We start from the raw sequence: 19,257 nt of genomic DNA on the forward strand, positions 1-19,257 counted from the left end.
AGGAATGGCCTGGTGAAAACGGAGCCAATCAGATGCCACACTGGGCCTTGCGTGGGCTGGCTTCCGGCAGCCCTGGCCGGGGACCCGGAGGAGGGCGAGCCGGGATGAGGCCCCCGAGCCTGGGAGGGGGAGAGGCCGGGTGGGAGGCCTGGCGCAGGCGTCCACCTGACCCGGTTCAGACTTTCTCAAACCCACACGGCCGTCCACCGTCCACCTGGACCGGTGTCGCCCGTATCACTTCCGCTGCGCACTGAGCACGGACGCTCGTGACGTGTGGTGGTGCACGCGCTGTTTGCTCCAGTCCTTGTAACCTGAAGTCTCCGCCATCAAGATCGTGGTCCTCATCTGCACACTCACGTTCCTGGCAGAAGGTGGAAAACCCAGGGGTCCATCAGCAAACAAAACGTGGTCTATCCATACAGTGGAACATCACTCAGTCTTAACAAGGAAGAAAACGCTGACACCTGCTGCAGCAAGGGCCTCGAGGACAGGATGCTGAGTGCAACCGGCCAGTCACAGAAGGACAAGTACTGTGTCATTCACTCATAGGAGATCGTCAAATTCAGAGACACAAAGTAGAATGGGATGGGGGGGGGAGGGAAGGGCTGGGGGGAGGGGGACAGCCGAGTTCTTATTTAATGAGGACGGACTTTCGGTTTGGGAGGATGAAAAAGTGTTGGAGGTGGTTGCACGACAGTGTGAATGTAATGAATACCACAGAACTGTGCACCTAAAAATGGCTGAATGGTAAATTTTGTGTTTGTGCATTTTACCACGATTTAAAAAAACAAAAACAAAACCGAAATGCCTCCATGCACCCAAGAGCTCATCCTGCACGGGGATCTACACACCAAGACTACCTGGAAGGCCCCTGCACCTTCCAACCAGAAGTATTTGTCTCCTGGGCGGGCTTGCATGGGCCTGGCCAGAATAGCCTCATGCAGCTGGGCCTTGAGACCAGTGAGTGAAATCTGGGCACTTCACTTAACCTACAAAGAAACATCACAGTGGCCAGTGGGAACGCTCAAGACTCAAGTGGCCGGGGAAACTGTCCTGCGGGGCCTTACGGGCTTGGAATTCAGGGCCACAGGAAGTGGGGAGAGGACCTGAATGTTCCATGGCCTCCTGGAGAGAAGCCTCACAGCCGGGCAGTACCCCCTCCTAGTGGCCTCCCAGAGGCTCCTCTTTTCCAGATTCCCAAGTCTGCCCGAGACGGCTTCGGACAGACATGGTGCCCCTGTGCAGTGTAAAGCCCTCCAACAGATCCTCTTTAAGGTTCTTGGGGGTCTGCTCTGTCCCAGGAAAGGACACAGCATCCCGACTACTGGCCCTACCCCATCCCCACTGTGGCCTCACTAGAGAGTGAAAGCAGAAAGGAAAAGGAGGCTCAGAGAGGTTAAGTGATATGCTCAGGGTCACACAGCTGATAACCTCAGAGCCAGGACCGGAAACCAGTCACTCTGACCACAAAACTCACACTCTCCTACAACTGTGTTTCTCAACTAGGAGTGGGTGAGTGAGTGTGTGGAGAGGAGCCCCAAGACAGACGTGGATCAGCCCCCAGAGCATTAGGTTTACTCGGACATCTGGGGTGGGAGGTGGGGAAGCAAGCCAGTGGATAAAATCTTACTTCTTCATTACTCAACTTCATCACCTCATCCCCATGGTAAAGGGGCAGAGCACAACACCCGTATGGATTCTTCAGTAAACCCAGGGACTTCGGGCTGGCATCCGTCTCATCTTCTGAGTTCACTGGCCCCCACAATTAAGGAAACATTGGTGGAAAAGTTCGAGAAGGTTATGTTCCATCTGCCACTTTGGGGAGAAAGTACCACCCCATCTTGTGACGTGCTTCACGACGACTCACCAAATGAAAGGATAAGTCCGCTGGAACAGGTCGGCACGGGTGTCCTTTGTGGCTGCCTCCCAAGCCCCCCAGGTTGGCAATATGAACGCCCCAAGGTCCCGCTCATTTGTTATCTGAGTCACAGCAGGGTGGGAGGGGGCAGGCAGGGCAGGGAGCCGTGTGCCCATGTGGCAGAGGCAGAGCTGAAACCCAGAGAGGCCAGGGGCCCGTATGCACAGAACGAAAAGGGGGGAAGTAGTAAGTGTGACACAGGAAAAGTGAAGAGACCCCCGAAAAGACTGCTTTTTTGTGCCTCCATTTTTTAGGTATACTTCACGTCCACTGCAGAGCCCAACCGCGGCTTGGATTCACAACCCTGAGATCAAGACTTACACTGAGATAAGAGTCAGATGCTTAACCGACTGAGCCACCCAGGCGCCCTTTGCTGCCTCTATTCTGGCTGGGACCCACACCCTGCCTTACACATGCCTTTTAGGACAGATAATATATGTCTTCCTTATAAAGGTCGAGGAGTTAATGATTTCTTTGGAATTTTCCAGCACAACAGATAACATCTAAGGAGTGACCAGGTTGGGCATCATTCCCAAGACCACCGAGCCACCAAGACCCCTGGCTCCGGGGCATTAGTGCCTCACAGAGGACCTCTAAACACTCGCCTTTGTTCCTGGATGCCCGAGAAGACGTGTGTACAGGACCACAGTCCTCAGTAAAAACCCCAGAGTCCAAGCAAAGACTCCCCTTTCCGAGTCTCCCAGACACGGTCTGTCCCTGCACTCTGTGTCTGCAAGAAACTCCACTCTCACCTCCTGCTGGCCCGAATTTGATGTCACTCCTGCGAGAACCCAAGTACCCTCTTGTTTGGTCCCGTGAGACCCCCTCTGGGTCCTCAGACCCAGCCAGCCTGCATTAAGGGGGGGGTACCCTGTGGCCCCGGCGCCTCCTGCTTCTCTGGACTTGACCCTGATCCCGGCCACCCAGCCATCGCCAGGCAGCGTCTGGGAGAGAGAACGCCCACTGCTTCTCTCACTTGCCCCGGCGGGGAGAGGGCCTGAAGAGGGGTGCAGCAACTCCCTGAGGCGCTGGAGCCTGGGGCGCCCCAGGGATGACAGAGGCACCGCCCCGGCCCCTGGGTGTGGTGGTCCTTTGTGCCTCCCAGGCTGAGTCCCTGCACCCTTCCATCAGTCTGTCCATCTGACACACGGGAACCCGGCCACCCCAGGGTGAGGGGGACATGAAGGTGCTTCTGAGAGCATAGCCCTGGCAGACGCTCTGTGTGCTCAGGGGCTCTAGGACCCACAGGGGAGGCTGAGCAGGTGGGACTCCCTTCTTCTCTAAGGGGGGCTGTTGTTGGGCTCCTCAGTAAGACTCCCCCTGACGAGCGATTAAGCTACTAAAAACCATTTGAGGCCCCGCCCCCCCCCATGAGGTGTCCAGTCATGACCCCCAGGGCTGCACTGCACCAAGACCTCATCGTTCCTCTTTGGGCCTCCTTACAGAAGGCCCCTTGAGACAGAAGAGCATTGGACTAAGTCAAACAGACCCGGAAGAAAACCCCAAACAACAGTGGCTGAGAAAGATGAAAGTTTCGTTTTCTTGCACTCTCAAGACGTTTACAGGTGGCCGGGGCTCGTGCAGCCAGCAGTGTCACAGTGCCAGGACCCTGAGCTCCTTGTATACTGTGGCTCTGCCGTGCAGTCTTCATTTCCAACATCATCACCTCATGGTCCAAAATGGCTGCTAACGCTCCTGCCATTAGATCTGCATTACAGGCAGCAGAAGGAGAAAGGGGAGTAGGGTGTGTCTTGCCCTTTAAGAACCTTTCCTAATGTCAAACACTATTTTTACATCCAGGCCAAAATTTAGTCACATGGCACACCTAAGTATAATGGAGACTGGGAGGTATCTTGATTCCAAGCAGCAAATGCCCAGGTAACGTAGCAGGGGTTCTAATCCCTTGGACCGCTGGAGGTGGTGGGGTGGGGACAGGAACCTGGAGGACAGTGAGCAGTCTCTGCTACAACCACCAATGAGCTGTGTGCCCTTGGGCAAGTCCCTTCACCTCTCTGAGCTCCTGTCTGGGGGTGTAGGGTGGTGTCTCCCATGGGGGTACAGGAAGGCATGTCTCCGTGCCCGGACATCTTGTGACCTTGCAGCGGGGAGCCCAGGGAGGCTAAAACCAAGGACAGAAGATGATCCTGTTTTACAGTTGCTGGTTCCCGGGTTCACGGATCACCACGAGCGTTCGACGTGATGACTGATTTTCCACCTGCAAGCTGACTGTCACAGCCTGGAAGTGTCCGCAAGGTGAGCTGGGATGTGCCTGGAATCTAACAGACAAGGAAGAGAAGCAGTCCTGAAGACAGGGTGGGGTGGGCGGGCTGGGAGGAGGACGAGGTGACAGGGGCCTGCAGGGGGTGGCCCAGGTCCTCTGAGACAAGAGGCAGCGGGGGCGACAGACGCAAAGGCCACAGAGGTGGCAAGGATAGGGCACCCAAACCGGGGGTGGATTCCACGGGGAAGGGACATGGAGGCCTGGTGGAGAGGGGACAGGGACAGGGAGGAGAGGATGGCATGTTGCTTTTCCTCGAAATTCCTTCTATGGCTGTCTTTTCCCTGCTGTGATCCAGGCCTGGGGCTGGGCGCGGGGGAGCGTGTCTGGAAGCAAAGGGCATAGACAGGCAGTCAGCACGTGAGGTCCCCACCCCGCTCCCTTCCTGTACCCTCGGCCCCCACCTCTGTGAAGTGGCCCCAGCAGTCAGGCAGCAGGGAAGTGTGTGCCTGTGACAGAGTGGATTTCCCCGTCTTTCTCCCGGCCTGAGGAAGCCCCCGTGGGGGGCCTGCTTTTACTGGAGGACTGAGCCAGGGGGCAAGAAGGACACTCTATTTCGGATGGGGGCTCAAGCTGTTTCATACAAAAGACATGTGTCCTTAGTGGTGAAGCACAGGATTCTGGGTCAGACAAGCTTTGCTCAAATCCGAGTCTCACACCTACCAGCTGTGTGACCACCAACGAGTCGCATAACCTCTCTGGGCCTCGTATTCCTTATCTGCAAAACCAGGAGTTGTGAGGTGAAGCGAGAGGCTTTATAACAGGCCTCAGAGCAGCCGAAGTAAGTGCTCAGTGAAGGCGATCAGTGTGATCGGCACTGAGTATGATCAGTGACAATGACAGGAAACATGAGGGATTCTTGCTTTATGGCTGAGGGCACGGGCCACAGGACAGACAGCAGAGACGGCAGAGGGTGGGGTGGTGAGGCTTGTCTAGAAGGCCCCGCCCGGCCTTCCTGCCCTCTGGCATCCCCCCCACCCTCCCCGTGGTACCGTGGTACCGAGCCCAAGCTCTGAGGGGCGCGGGGCTGGCCCCAGGCTTCTGGGGTCCCTCTGATCCCTGAAGCCTCAACTGCCGTGGAGAGCCTCCAGGGCCGGAGTAAACACTGGAACGCCTCAGGGCGCTGCTTGGGGCACGAGCACCGGGAAGCCAACACAGTCTTCCTCTTGGGGCTGCCAGGCCTGGGGCCACCGTCCACTCCTGCCCCCGGCCGGCCCCGGACCAAGACCCTCGGGGGCCTCCACGGTCTCAGCGCGCCCAGGCCCAGGCCCAGTCTGCTCTCTTGGTATCTGAACCCCTGTCTCCATGGGTTCCTGATGAGGACGACTTCCTCCCTCAGGCGGGAGAGGAAGCAGCCCGGCTGCCCTCCTCCCAGGGCAGGACCCGGCGTCTCTCTGTTCTTCCTCTCTGTGTCAGGCTGGCTGTGAGGGCCACAGTGTCTCCACCTGCATCTTGTCAGGGCCCCAGGGGGTCCACGGAGGGAGGCCCAGGGCTCAAGGCCCATCGACCCGGCTTCAAATCAGTTCTGCCATTTCCAGGCTGTGCAGCTTTGGACAAGTCACTCACCCTTTCTGAGCTCACTTCGTCGGTGAACCGGGGATAACTGGGATCCTTGCGAGGCTGTGAATGACGTCTGCTGATCTGTGTGTTTCTGTCCGTTCAGATTTTCCTACTTTCCACAAGCACTCGCTGGGCAGCCCCTGGTGCCACGTCCCCAGCTCCCAGAGGGGAGCTTCTAGGGCCCGCCCGGCCCTCAGGGGGTGCCCGCTTCAGTGGGGGAGATGGCAGGTGACAGGCGGTCAGGACGCATAGCTCTGGCTGCTATGAATACCAGGCCGTAATGTGGGAGGAAGTCTGAAGGACGGATGGGGAGGGCAGGATGGGGAGGCAGAGCCTTGCTGGCTGGCAGGCGGCAGAGCCCCGATGAAGGCAGGACGTGTGAATACGTGGGGGTGGGGCGGTGTGCAGGACCTGGCCGGTGGGGGGGACAGAAGGAGTCTGGGCCCGGAGGAATGGGCTGTGGGGAGGGACTGGCCCAGGAGGTCAGGTGGGGTCCAGGGCGACCTTCGGCCATCCGGGCCAATGTGGAGCCCTCAGGACACCCATGAAGAAACAGGCCATGGGCAGGACCTGCCCTCGGGTCCGGCCGCAGCCCTCCCGTGGCCTGCGTTGCCTGCCCAGCCTTCCGCCACTGGGGGTGGGAGGGCTAGTTCCCAAAGCCTGGCGCACCAGTGGACCTCGATTTTGCAGAAGGTTCCAGATGTTTAAATGCCAGCCTCCAGCCCCACCCCTTTGAATTTCTTGGCTCCAGCCAAATTCTCTCCTCCACACTCCCAAGGCCACCTGGCCTCTGCGGGGAAGGAGGGCCTGGGCAGGCCACACACACCAGGCTGGTGTCAGCTGGTCCCCAACACAGTCTGGAGACTGAGCCTTGGGGACTTGTAAAATGCTGGGGCTTCCTCAGCTCCCCAATCTTATGCCGTGTAGGCCACCAGGCCCCAGGGTGGGACTATGCCGGGAGGCCAGCCTAGTGAGGCCCGTCCCTGGGGGCTCAGATCCCCTCCTCTGGGATGGGCCTCAGCCCCAATTTGGGGCTCATCGAGGCTCTGTGGGGTCCAGGATCAGTTAGGATATCACAACGCTCTAGTCAAGGAAGCTCCTCCCAGGGCCTACAGAGACATCTGGGGTGCAGCACCCGCTCTGGCCCGGCACGGGCCCTGGGCGTGTGCTATTGCCCGTGACCGTGGCTGTCTGGAGGCTGGGCATGTGCCAGTTCCCCAGGTGCCCCAGCCGAGGTGTGTACAGGGTTCCTGGCCCGGCTTCTCACACAGCCCAGAGGGGTGGGGGTGGGGATGTCTCCTTCCATCGGCCTCAGCAGCCACTGAGCATGAGGGGGCTGGAGCAGTGAGCAAACCAGACCCAGGGCAGCCCCAGAGGCCTGGGTCCTGGGCCGCCAAGGACCCTGCCTGCCTCCGCCTGGGGCAGACGATTCATGGGGCCCCGGGGCCGGGTATCCCCAAGGAGTCTACCGTCCTGTTCTGAGACGGCTGGGTGGGTGAGCTTGTGGGGCTCCACTTCCTCATCCATAGATGGGGACGTCCCTCCCTTCTGGTGACGTCACAAGGCAATGAAAGGAGACTCCAGGATGGGGTTCAGCCCCCACAGATGGCAGGACTCACCCAGGGCTGGAGACTGGGAGGTCCCAGGGAAGGAAACCCAAGACTCCTTGGGAAGATGCTCCCTTCCACCTGGCCTTGCCGGGTCCAGGGTCTTGGCAACCCCTCTGGCGACCCGGGGAGGAGGGGAGAGTAGTGGCTGGAGGGGCGGCCTCTGGAGACCAGTGGACCCAAGTGCCCCCCAGCTGGTGGGTGGGATCAGAAGCCCCTCCTTTTACCGAAGTGGAGACAGGCCCAGGCCTTTGAGAGATGGGGGGCGATCTGTCCCAGGAGGGGCCACGGAGGCCAGAGAGGGGTAGGCCACCACCCGAGACCTGAGACCACCCCATTCCCTCTTCCGTCAGTGAGGAGCAGGCTCCACGTGGGTCCAGCCTCCCTGCCTTGGGAGGACGGGCGGTTCTCCTCCTTCCCCCCCCCCCCCCAGCTGGCTGCTTCCCTCCCCCATCTGGCTCCTCCTCCAGAGCCACGGCTCCTGCCAAGAACGCCCACAGCCCAGGGGCCAGGCAGGGAAGCATACGCCTGACCCCACCCTCGTCCTCAAAGCTCCTCTGGCCTGTCTTCCTGGGAGAAACTGAGGCCCAGAGGCATTCAGCCGTCCCCCCTCCCGCCCCCACTCCGCACCCCTGGCATCTGAGGGCCTGAAGGAGTTTCCAGACACACTTTGGAGGCTGTACTTCAGCAAGGTCTCCCCGCCACCTTCTTTTCAACCATTAGCGTGAAGGGAGCCCGCAGCGGTGGTTGGCCAGGGTCTCGTCCTCCTCCGTCGCCGGTGCTCCCTCCTAATGCCCCCTCGGCTCACCTCTCGCCCCCCCCCCATCCATACCACGACTCTCCCCACAGACTAGGAAGGGCGCTAGGGCCCAGAGGGGTGCAGGGCTGCCCCGGAGGTCCTGTCCCCTGCACACTCCCAGGCCGCACTGAGGAGGGACTGGGGGCTGGGGGTGGCTGCGGTGCTCAGGCGGGCGGTGTCCGAATTTAGAATGGAGGAGGCCAAAAACGAGAGGGTTGGAGCATTCGTTCCACCGGCCATGCGTCTGTCCACGGGTCGTGTACGCGTGTCACCGGGCGGGGCCTAAGTGTATGCCCGCATGTCGGTGGGTCGTCTTGGGTGACAACTGCTAGGGCGTATTTGTGCATCTGTCTGGGGCGGGGGCGGGGGTGGGGAGGGGAGGGCGTGAGCTGGAGATGTTCCCCTAGATGAAAAAATCTCTGTCACTCACACACACACACACACACACACACACACACACACACACACACCAGGATACCTGGAAGCCTGCTCCTAATATCCCCACGCCCCTTTCATCAGGGTGTCTGAAATTCCTCCAAGCATCTTCCGGGTGGAGCCACACACGCCCTGAGAGGGAGGGGCCGCGTCCCAGCCTGGGAGGCAGTCCTCGCATGGAGCCCCTCACCCACCACCTTCCCTCTCTGGGCGCCAGCTCCCCCCCCCCCACCCCACCCAAGGCAGGTGGGTTACCTGCCCCCACATCACAGAGATGCAGGGAAAGCGCTCAGCCCCAGGCCGCGGGGCTGCTGATAGGATTTGGGGAGGCTCCTCTCCCTCGCCCCGCCCTGCTCCTTCCTGGGCGGCTTGCCCCACTGGGGGCGCCGGAGCTCCCCAACTTCTGTTTCCCCAGCGGAAAAGGAAGAAAAGGGTGTCTTCAGCCAGTCTTGTCTTCTTCAGACGTTTCCTTGTATCGGCTGCCTCTCACCCTACTTTCCTTTTGCCCCCTTTAAGCTGCACGAGGCCCGGACCTTGCCTGCCTCTCATGCTGTCTCAAGTGCAGAACAACAGAGACCCCACTAGACCATGGATGGAGGAACCCCGAGCCCAGCACCCAGCCTTCATCCGCTCACCGATTCTCACATGGCTTGTATAATCACCCCCACTCTGGCGGTGAGCAAACTGAGGCTCACAATATGCAAACCTTGTCTGGGACCCAGGACCAAGGACCCAGGACCCGGGCTGCATGTGACTTTCATGTGCCCAAGGCATTTTACCTCCCTGGGCTCCTTCCTCCATTAAAAATACAAAAGTTCTGGGGCATCTGGGTGGCTCAGTCGGCTAAGCATCCAACTCTTGATTTCAGCTCAGATCATGATCTCATCGCCATGAGATCCAGCCCCGAGTCAGGCTCTGCACTGATACCGTGGAGCCTGCTTGGGATTATCTCTCTCTCTCTCTCTCTGCTCCTCCCCCCTTCTGTGTTCACACGCCCACGGGCTCGCTCTTTCTCTCTCAAAATAAACAAACTTTAAAAAATGTATGAGGGGCGCCTGGGTGGCTCAGTCGGTTAAGCGTCCGACTTCAGCTCAGGTCATGATCTCACTGTTCGTGAGTTCGTGAGTTCGTGAGCCTCGCATCAGGCTCTGAGCCTGGAGCCTGCTTCAGATTCTGTGTCTCTCTTCCTCCCCTCCCCTGCTCACGCTGTGTCTCTCTCAAAAATAAACAAACATTAAAAAAAGTTGTTCTTAATGTATGAAAGTTTTATTTTATGATCGCATTGCTATAAAGATGAATAAAACATTTTCTTCACCCTAAAATTTCCATTTCTTCCTGATTTTAAACAAAATGGAAGCATTGCACGGGCCTCTAAAAGTATGGTGGCCTTAGGCACTGTGTCTGCTGTGTCTGAGGAGGGAGAGTTGGCCCCGCAGCCTCCTCCCACCGGAAGCTGACCGGCAGGGCCTTGAACCCCAGGCCTCTGCACCCCTCCCTGCCACTCTGGAGAAGGGCCAGGTGACTTTTTGCCCATTTCTGGCCTCTCTTAATAGCCATTCTGTGGTCCTGAGCATCCTGTTTCTAAGTGGTTATAACAACAACGATAATAAATAATAACAAAGATGATGAGTTCATCACACAGTCCTTTCATCTCTCTTCTCCGATCCTGCCAACAATCCGGGGCAGGGCAAGGACAGCCATTGCTGTCCCCTTTCTACAACTAGGACAAGAGGACGCAGAGGACGAGCCAGCGGTCTGATAGGGAGCAGGTGGCAAGCAAGGGCCTGGCTTGGAAAGGCACCCGGAGGTGGGGGGGGGGCCCAGGTGAGGTGGGAAGGTGGGAGTTCAAAGGGCAGGAGGGGGCTTTTTGGTGAGAAGTGAGGGGCAGGGGTGCATGAAGAGGGGGAGCAGGAGACACTCTCCGGCTGCCCAAGGGGTAGGGACAGTCCACTTCGGGCTGGCCTTCCCACAGGAGCAGAGCTGGGAGGCACAGAGCTCCTGGGGGCATGGGGGGGGGGGGGGGAAGGGACCCAGGAGACATCTAGGGGGCACAGCCGAGGAGAATTGGTGACTGATGGGAGAGGAGGCAAAGGGGGTGGGGTGGGGTTGGCAGGGATATTCTCCACATTTAGCCATTAAAGGCCCCGGAAACTGGAAAGACCATAGCACCTGTAGGTAATTAAACACTGACAATGCAGCAGAAGCTTTCTTAACCCAGCGGTACTTATTGGATCACTGATCAAGGCCACTCCATGCAATCTGTAAAGCACATGGGAAAATATCCGACAGGTGCTACTGACCCTTTCCAAAACCCAGACGTACCCATCCGTGCCAATGGAGGGGATACTCTTTTCTTTCTTTCTTCTTTCTTTCTTCTTTCTTTCTTCTCTTTCCCTTCCTTCCTTCCTTTTCTTCTTTCTTTCTTAGGTTTATTTATTTTAAGAGACAGAGGGAGCAGGGGAGGGACAGAGAGAGGGAGGGAGAGACTCTCAAGCAGGCTCTGCGCTGCCAGACGCAGCCTGATGGGGGGGGGGGGACTCAAACCTACAAACCCTGAGATCATGACCTGAGCTGAGATCAAGAGTCAGAGGCTCAACAGACTGAGCCACCCAGGCACCCCAAAGTGGGTACACTTTCAAGGAGCTCCTGGAACCTTTAAGCCTCTCCTCCACCCCACTCCAAGCCAGGAACCCCCCCCCCCCCATGCCTGCTGGCTTCTGCTCTACCCATTGCTTGTTCCCCAACCTCTTTATATCGTCAAACATATTAATGGGGGTCCTTTAACTGACTAGTACACAAACTGCCAAAATATGAGTGCCAGATGGTCACCGTGTCCATGAACACTAAGTTGATGCTTTGGAAATGTTTGTTAAAAGTAAATCCATTCAAAAAATTGCTGTTGAGTTTGGTATAGACGAGACGATTGTAGACTCAGGGAAACACGGAACATTCCGGAAGGCTCCTGAAGCTCAGCTATGCCTCCAAGCTCACCCACCCGGCTGCTGGTGGCCTCAGGTCCTCTCCGTAGGGCTGCTCAGGGCATGGCTGGCTCTCCCCAGAACCAGAGCGAGAGGGACAGCGAGCCCCCCCCCCCCACAGATGCCCGTCTTTTTATAACCTAGTCTTAGAAGTGACAGTTCCATCGCTGCAGCTGTTTTCTGTCCACCAGCCACAGATATCACTTCCCAGCCACACTCAAAGGGCACAGATCACACCAGAGTATGAATACCGAGGTGGGATGGCAGGGGCGGCGGAGGGCCTCCTTGGAGCCTGCCTACCGCCACCTCCCAGGGACGCCGGGATTGAGCCGGGGAAGGAAGGGGTCTTCTCCTTAGAATGAAACACACTGGTGGCTGAACGCTGACGCTGTGCCAGGCACCGTTCCAAGAACTGTCCGTTGACTCAATGCCACCCTAGGAGGTGGGCACTGCTATTATCCCCACTTTATGGGGCACGTCGAGGGAAAGTAGGTTATTCTCAAATCCCACAGCCAGTAAGAGCTGGAGCTGGCTGGGATTCAAATCCACATGGTTTGAGCCCAAGGAGGAGGCGGGGCTGGGCATCTGGGTTGGGCACGGTGTGCCAGAGGAGCCGCAAGACGTGGGCAACAAGCCCCCTCCCCCCCCCCCCCCCCCCCCCCCCGCAGCGGAGGTTTGGGGCTGAAGTTCAGGAAGCAGAGGGGTCAGAACCGGCACTCTGGGTGCCCTTCGCCTGGCATGGGAGGGGACTGATGAATCATGGGGAGGGGAGCTCACCTCCAGGAACAGTGGCTGCAGACAGAGGGCTCTGTGCAAGGGTGGCTAAGGGTGGCCAACGTGGCCACGGTGGCCTCTGCCTCATTGGGGCGGTGGGGAAGCAGGGGAGGAGAGGGCAGAGTGAGGATGAGGGAGACCCCCAAGAGAGGCTGCCGCGGGGACGGGGGGGGGGGGCATCTCTGGGGAGCAGCACGGCTGTGGAAAGGCAGAGGGGACGGGACAGTTGTTGAGGGGGCGTGGGGACAAAGGCTGACTGAGGGGGCCAAGGTTTCCTTTTGGGACGGCTGGGTGGGGGGTGGGGGTGGGGGTGGGGCCCGGGGCCCGGCTGTGGCCACGCCCCCTGCCCTCCCAGCGGGGGCCGGCACCGCCCCAGACCCCGCCCAGGCTGACGCCCCGGATGTGGCCTCCCAGGTCACCAGCCCCGAGGCGGCGAGTCCCGAGCTCCTCAAGCTTGCCACACCCAGGGGCTGTGCCCCCTCCTCGGCCGGTCCAACCCGTTTGCCCGGCGCCCTGCTGGCGGTCCTCAGTCCTGAGCCCCTGCTGCCCGGCTTCCGGGGAGCGACCCAGCCCCTCAGGCCGCGCTGTCACCCTGCCAGGCACCTCCTCCTGCAGGGAGCCCACCACGCCTCCTAACCATTCCCAGCCCTTTCGAGCGCGCCGTTGAGGGATTTGTGCAGACACAGCTGCAAGAATCCAGCTCCCCTCCCCCGCCCCCATCAAATACAGATATTTCATTTCTCCCCCAAACCCACTTCCCAGCACTCGCCAGGCGCCGCGGCCTCCGCGAGGCCTGGCCTCCTCCCGGGGGGTCCTCCCGGCGCCTCCCGACCAGCCTCAAAATCTCTCCCGCAAACACTGGGCATCCTCCTCGCTGCTCTCCTCGATTCCACCTGACCATCCAGCGATCCAGAGGCTCGGCTAAACCTCCAGGACCCTTGGGCAGATGGAATCGTCTGCTGGGCCCTCACCATCCGGCCGGACCCCGCTCACTGCGCAGCCCCCTGCACCCCCTGCACCCTGGCCACCTCCAGGCCATGCCCAAGTCGTTCCCCGGCCCACCAAGCAGCCCTCCCCCGTTCCAAATGCCCACGTCTCTCCCAGCTTTCAAGGCTCGGCTCAAAGCCCGCTTGCTGGGCTTGGAAAAGCAACGTAACCTCTCTGGGCCTCAGTTTCCCGGGTTGGAACAGGAAGCGGCTCTGTGCTCTGCGGCGGGGGCTGGGAGGAGGGCAGAGGCGCGGCCTGCAGGGGCGCCTGGCATAAGCCCCCCCTCTCCCCACCGAGCCTCGATGCCCTCCTGGCCCATCCGCCCAGCCCGGCCCGCTGCTCGCTAACCTCGCCGGGTGCTGACGGCGCCGCGGGCGGCCCATGCCGGCTCCCTGGAACCCGCCAAGGGCCCCTGAAACTAGGCCCGGGAGGCCCCGCGGGAGAACATCTGCGCGGCGCTGGGGGAAGGGGGCGGAGAGAAATCGGAAGCCGCGGGGCTCCCTCCCCGCCACGGGGGTCCCCACTGCGCAGCGGGCGCGCAGCCGAAGCCCGCCGCCCGCCCCGGCCCCGCCCCCCCCTCCTCGAGCCTCGGTTCGGGCGTCGGGGAAATGGGCCGATCGCGGCGCCCGCGGGCCGAGTCCCGGCCGCGGGCCTGGCGAGGGCGCTCTGTGGTCCCATAGTAACAGCTACGCAGTCGCGGGGGAAAACTCAGAAAACACAACCAAACGGAACGAGACAAATCCCCAAAGATTTCTGGGGCCTGGACTCCACCCCCAAAGCCACTACCGCGGGACCGGGCGCAGCAGGTGTCATCATCGTCCCGGGTCTCCTCGAAGGGAGGGAGGCTTAGCGCGGCTCAGCGGCCTCCGAGGTCTTCGAACCCAGGCCCGGGGGCCCTCGGTCGCCCTCCCCCCAAGGGGTTTTCCTCCGTAAGGACGCCCGCCATCGCGTCACCTGCTCCAGCCTGGCCTGGGGGACAATGCCGCACAGCCGAGGGACCGGGCAGCCGGTTTCGACGCCCCCTTGGCTTGCGGGTGAGGGTGTCGTGTGCGCAGGCGCAGTCTGTGGACTTAAGGCTCTGCGCCTTCGGGGACCCGCGGGCATCGGGCTCCCCCAGCCCATTGAGCGTGCGCCCCCCCCTCCTCCCACCCCAGGAGATTAAGTGGGAACTTTGAACCCTGCCCCTGAACCCTGATGGAGAGGATTAATCCGATTGCTTTTCAAACCCTGGCCTCGCCCTGTAAACTCCTCCCGCAGCCAGGCTGCCCGCCCCCTCTCTCTGGCTGGCCTCCAACTCTTCCTGCAACTGCCCCCTGGCCAGTTGGGGAGGAGGACTGTTGGCCCATTCAACGGGCGGCAAATGGGGTCAGGCAGTGCCATGACCAGGAGCCTGACTTCCAGTGTCGTTTCCTGTGCATGTGGCTTCCCTCCTCTCCCGCCCTCCCTCCCCACACACTCTTGGGGGTCGAGAGGCCCACCTTCTCCGGAAACCTTCTCTCCTCTTAGTGACTCACCGCCCAGCCGGGAGTGGGTCCTCGGTTCAATGCCCTGGCCACACGATGGGGAGGACCTACTCCTGACCGCTCCTTTCTCCGGGTCCCCAGCCCCGCTGCCTGGGCTGGACCACTGAGGGGCGTGGAGCACGGCAGGCCTGCAGCCTCGATTTCTTTGGCACCCGCGCTCTGGGCTCAGTGGCCTGTGAGAGCTCTCCGGGCCTGAGGGCTTCTCCTGCTCCACTGGGTTCATCCCGAGGCCTCCTCTGCCCACTTCCACCCGTCTTCAGATAGGAGCGGCCTGGTTTCCCGGGAGGGGAACCCCACCCAGCCACCCTGCAGGCTTCCTGCGCGGTGAGTGGTCCATTATTCTCCCAGCTCTGAGCCTGGAAATCAGCATCTCCTCTACTGGTTTGGGGAAAGCACTCCGCCCAGCAGTGGGGGGGAAGGGGTCTTGATGACCCTGCAGCTGCCTCTGTCCCGGATCTCATGGGGGGGGGGGGCGGGGGCTGGAAAAGGGAGGGGTGAGCAGCAGAGCGTGGTCCTGGTGTCACAGTCCCGGGGTTGTGTCTGAGGCTGGGTCCTTACTTGACTTATCTCCCCTTGGCTTTTTGGCTTCTGGCTGGTTAGGGTCGTCAGGTCCTCACCTGACTCAGTTTGTCTGTTTACCCTAAACCTGAAGGGTGGGTACTGCCGTCACAGTTTTCAGAGTCCTTCATTCATTCAGCACCTATTCTCTGAGATAGCCTCAGGACATGTCCTGGGATGACACAGACACAGCCCTGCCCCGCGAGGGATGACATACCTAACAGAGGTGATCCGTGCCACAGAACTCAGGGGAGGGGCCTATCACAGAGATTCCCTGAGAAGGAGCCACTGACAGACCTGCGAGGTGCCGGGACAAAGGGCACCAGTTCTGCCTGTACCACTTAGACAGGGCTTCCCAGGGGAGGGCTCCCAGGCTGCAGAGGAGTAGGCACCGCCAGAGAACATGCCAGGAGGCAGGGCTGGGGGCTGGAGGAGTTTCAGAGAGAGAGGGAACAGCATGTGCAAAGGCACAGAGTCAGGAAAGAGCACAGTGTGCCTGGGATCCCCTGATCAGAACTTGAGTATAGAGAATCTGGAGTCCGTCTGCCCATCTGTCTGTCTGTCTCTCTCTGAGCCTGCTAAGGTGCAGACGAGGAGCAGAGAGAGGCTCCAGTGTTTGCTGCGTGTACGTGGTGGTTGCAGGAGGCGAGGGTGGAGGATGGGCGGGGGAGGGGCAGGGAAGACCACATCAAAGCTGAGGCTGTCGGCAGGGGTGCGGGGTGGGCTAGCTGGGGGGGGGGACAGAGTGAGAGGTTAAAAGAGGAGAATCAACCTTGGGCTTATGTCTGTTTCCTCTGGAAACTTCATAAAAATGATGGCAAAGAATAAAAAGAGGCATCAATGAGAGAAGAGATGACCATGGATGAGGAAGACAGAAACTGGCCGGACTCAGCAGAGGAGAGGAAGCAGCGCTGGGCCTCCCCGGGCGCGAGAAAAACACCCACGTACCAGCGGAAACCGATGGGGCTGGGGCTGGACACTGTGGGAGGCCAGGTGGGGTCAGAAGACAGCCCCCGTGGTAGCCAGACCCCAAGGTAACCTCAGTGATTTCCTGCCTTCGATGTTCACACACACACGCACACGCACACGTGAATCCCTCCCCCCGAGTGTAGGCAGGACCTGAGATTTGTCTTCAACCAACAGAATATGGCACAGGTGATGAGCTGTCATGCCTCTGTCTAAGATACGACTGAGAGTCTCCTGTCGGCAAGAAGCCAGGGCCCTCGGTCACACAGCCACGGGGACATAAATCCTGCTCCAGCAGCCAAACGAGGTTGGAAGCAGATTTTCCCCGGCTGACCCTCCAGATGAGCATGTGATGGCACCTTGACCCCAGCCACGTGAGACCCCGAACCGAGGACGGTCTCAGTTGGACTATGAAATAATAAGTGTGTGCTGTTTTAGGCTGCCTGATTTGGGGTGATTTGTTATACATCATAGAGAACGAATACGCTCCCCAGTCCTCCAGCTGCTCAGCCGGGTAGGTCATCCGCTTCCTGTTTCCACCCATCCTCCTGCTGTGAGATTCTAGAATCAGGGCATCAGGTATGGCAGAGGCAGGCATGAGTGTGGGGCAGGAAAAGGCGCTGGAGTAACCCAACTCTTCCCTGCCCTGTTCCTGGAACACTCCTGCTCCAAGAACCACTCACGCATCCCCAGGCAGAAGACTGGACGGGACTTCTAGGGAGACCCAATAGATCACCCCTGGAAGTTTCCAGATGACTCACTACCCCCGGCTGTAGAGGCCACGTAACTTCCTTTGGCGAATGAAAATAGAGTGGAAGTGACATGTGGCCCCACCTTTACCCTTTTCCCTCTGCTTCAGAAGAGTGCGTCCTGGATGCAGGCGCTTCTTCGAGCCTACGTCCCAGGACACAAATGGCACACGGAGCAGAGCCGGAGATGCCTGCGGACACCATATAACAAGTGAAAATAAGCCTTTGTTGTGCGTGCCCCTGGGATTTGGGGGCTGTTTGTTACTGCAGCATAATTTAGCAAAGCTGACTGGTACACCCATCAGAAAAGCTGCCTGGATGCCTGACAACTCAGCAGGGAGCTCCTGCACACACAGGAATTCCGACTGGCCTGTCCAATGCCCCACTCTGGTGTTAGTGGCAGCCAAGGCTCACCAAGCAGGAGAGAAACCCCTCCAGTGGGAAGGACAGAGACCAAAACAAAGAGAAAAAGAAATGGGATGAAAAGAGCTGATTCTGGGAGCAGCAGCAAATGTCAAATAAACCCCAATTCCTCAGAGGGAACATTAAACCAGAATTTTACACACACACACACGCACACACACACACACACACACACATGTAAAATAAACATTCAAAAAAATATTTATACATACAATGTTTATTTATTGATTTCTGAGAGAGAGAGAGAGAGAGAGGCAGAGAGGGACAGAATCCCAAGCAGGCTTTGTGCTGTCAACACAGAGCCCAACGCGGGACTCAAACCCACGAACTGTGAGATCACAACCTGAGCTGAAATCAAGACTCGGGTGCTTAACCCATTGAGTCAGCCTGGTGCCCCTAGAATGATATTTGTTTTAATGGAGCAAAGAGCTTGTGAAATGTAAAAGTTGATAGTCAAAATAAAGGGTGGGGGGAAAAAAGGGGAAATCCCCTGAAGAGGAGACTTGAATGACAAAGAAATAGAAGACAGGAAAAGAAGAAACCAACCCACGTAGAGGATGAGCCCAGGAGTGCTACAGTGCAAGTCCAGGGGTCCTGGGAGGAGAGGTGTGAAAGGCCGCGTGCAACTTGAAATTCTGTACCTAACTAAGCCATCACAAAACATGAGGTTGGATGAAGAGCTTTTCAGGTGTGCAGAGATTATACCAATCAATCTTCCGGGCACCAAGCTGCCGGAGGACGTTCCCTAGCAAAACGAGGAAACTGAGAAAGAGAAAGACGTGGGATCCTGGAGACGGGGATCCAATGGAAGAAAGAGGCAAAGGGGAAACCCAGGTCAACACTAGCTGTGCTGCAGGCCCCAGAGAATGCCAGCACGGATTGCTGCGGGAGGGGGGTTCTTGGGGAGGAAGCCTTGGGACAGGGGTGAGGACAGATTCTGGGATGAGAGGTCGACAGCACCTGGAGATTGTTGAAGCCCTGGGAGATCTTAGAGATGGATACAAAGAAAGCTATTAATTATCTATTGCTGATAGATTTTTTACAGTTTGTGTGGGCCAGGAGTCTGGGCATGACTTCTCTGGGTCCTCTGTTTAGGATCTCACAAGGCTGCTGGGTGCCTGCTGGGTGCCTGCTGGGACTGCAGTCTTATCTGAGGCTCGACTGGGGAAGGAGCTATATCCAAGCTCACTGAAATTGTTGCTGGAATTCAGATCCCTGCTGCCTGGGACTTCAGTCTGGGACTGCAGTCAACTGCTGTCTTCAGTTTCTTGCTGACTATTGACCAGTGGCTGCCCCCAGCTACCAGAGGCCACGTGTCCTCCTTGCCATGTGGGCCTCTCAGCAGAGGCCACCCCCAATGTGGCTACAAAAGGGTGTGAGCACGTGATGGTGGGATCTTTTTTTTTTTTAATTTTTTTTTTCAACATTTATTTATTTTTGGGACAGAGAGAGACAGAGCATGAACGGGGGAGGGGCAGAGAGAGAGGGAGACACAGAATCGGAAACAGGCTCCAGGCTCTGAGCCATCAGCCCAGAGCCGGACGCGGGGCTTGAACTCACGGACCGCGAGATCATGACCTGGCTGAAGTCGGACGCTTAACCGACTGCGCCACCCAGGCGCCCCGATGGTGGGATCTTTGGGGGCTATTTTTGAAGCGGCTTAAAGAAAGCTAATTATTAACTTCATGAAAAACTAAAAGTT

General features: G+C 58.8%; 2 long non-coding RNA genes across 7 annotated transcripts; one reads left to right on the forward strand and one right to left on the reverse strand.

Moving 5' to 3' along the window:
- The first annotated feature begins 48 nt into the window (after positions 1 to 48).
- Positions 49 to 9,723, forward strand: LOC102900967. Of its 5 annotated transcripts, none has more exons than XR_002159030.2 (5): positions 49 to 1,939; positions 2,173 to 3,180; positions 3,719 to 3,796; positions 4,074 to 4,171; positions 9,114 to 9,722. It is a non-coding gene; the product is annotated as an uncharacterized LOC102900967 (long non-coding RNA). The 5 variants fall into 5 exon arrangements; XR_006600021.1 differs by having other exon boundaries at positions 2,173 to 3,087; XR_002159029.2 differs by having other exon boundaries at positions 2,173 to 3,796; positions 4,021 to 4,171; positions 9,114 to 9,723.
- LOC123386212 lies at positions 3,432 to 7,755 on the reverse strand. Of its 2 annotated transcripts, XR_006600022.1 has the most exons (3): positions 5,763 to 7,755; positions 4,860 to 4,914; positions 3,432 to 4,522 (listed from the first exon to the last, which is right to left on the reverse strand). It is a non-coding gene; the product is annotated as an uncharacterized LOC123386212 (long non-coding RNA). The 2 variants fall into 2 exon arrangements; XR_006600023.1 differs by having other exon boundaries at positions 4,860 to 7,755.
- Positions 9,724 to 19,257: the final 9,534 nt, after the last annotated feature.

Source organism: Felis catus, chromosome B3 (assembly GCF_018350175.1).
Source record: "Felis catus isolate Fca126 chromosome B3, F.catus_Fca126_mat1.0, whole genome shotgun sequence".
In the NCBI taxonomy this organism is placed as follows: Eukaryota; Metazoa; Chordata; class Mammalia; order Carnivora; family Felidae; genus Felis; species Felis catus.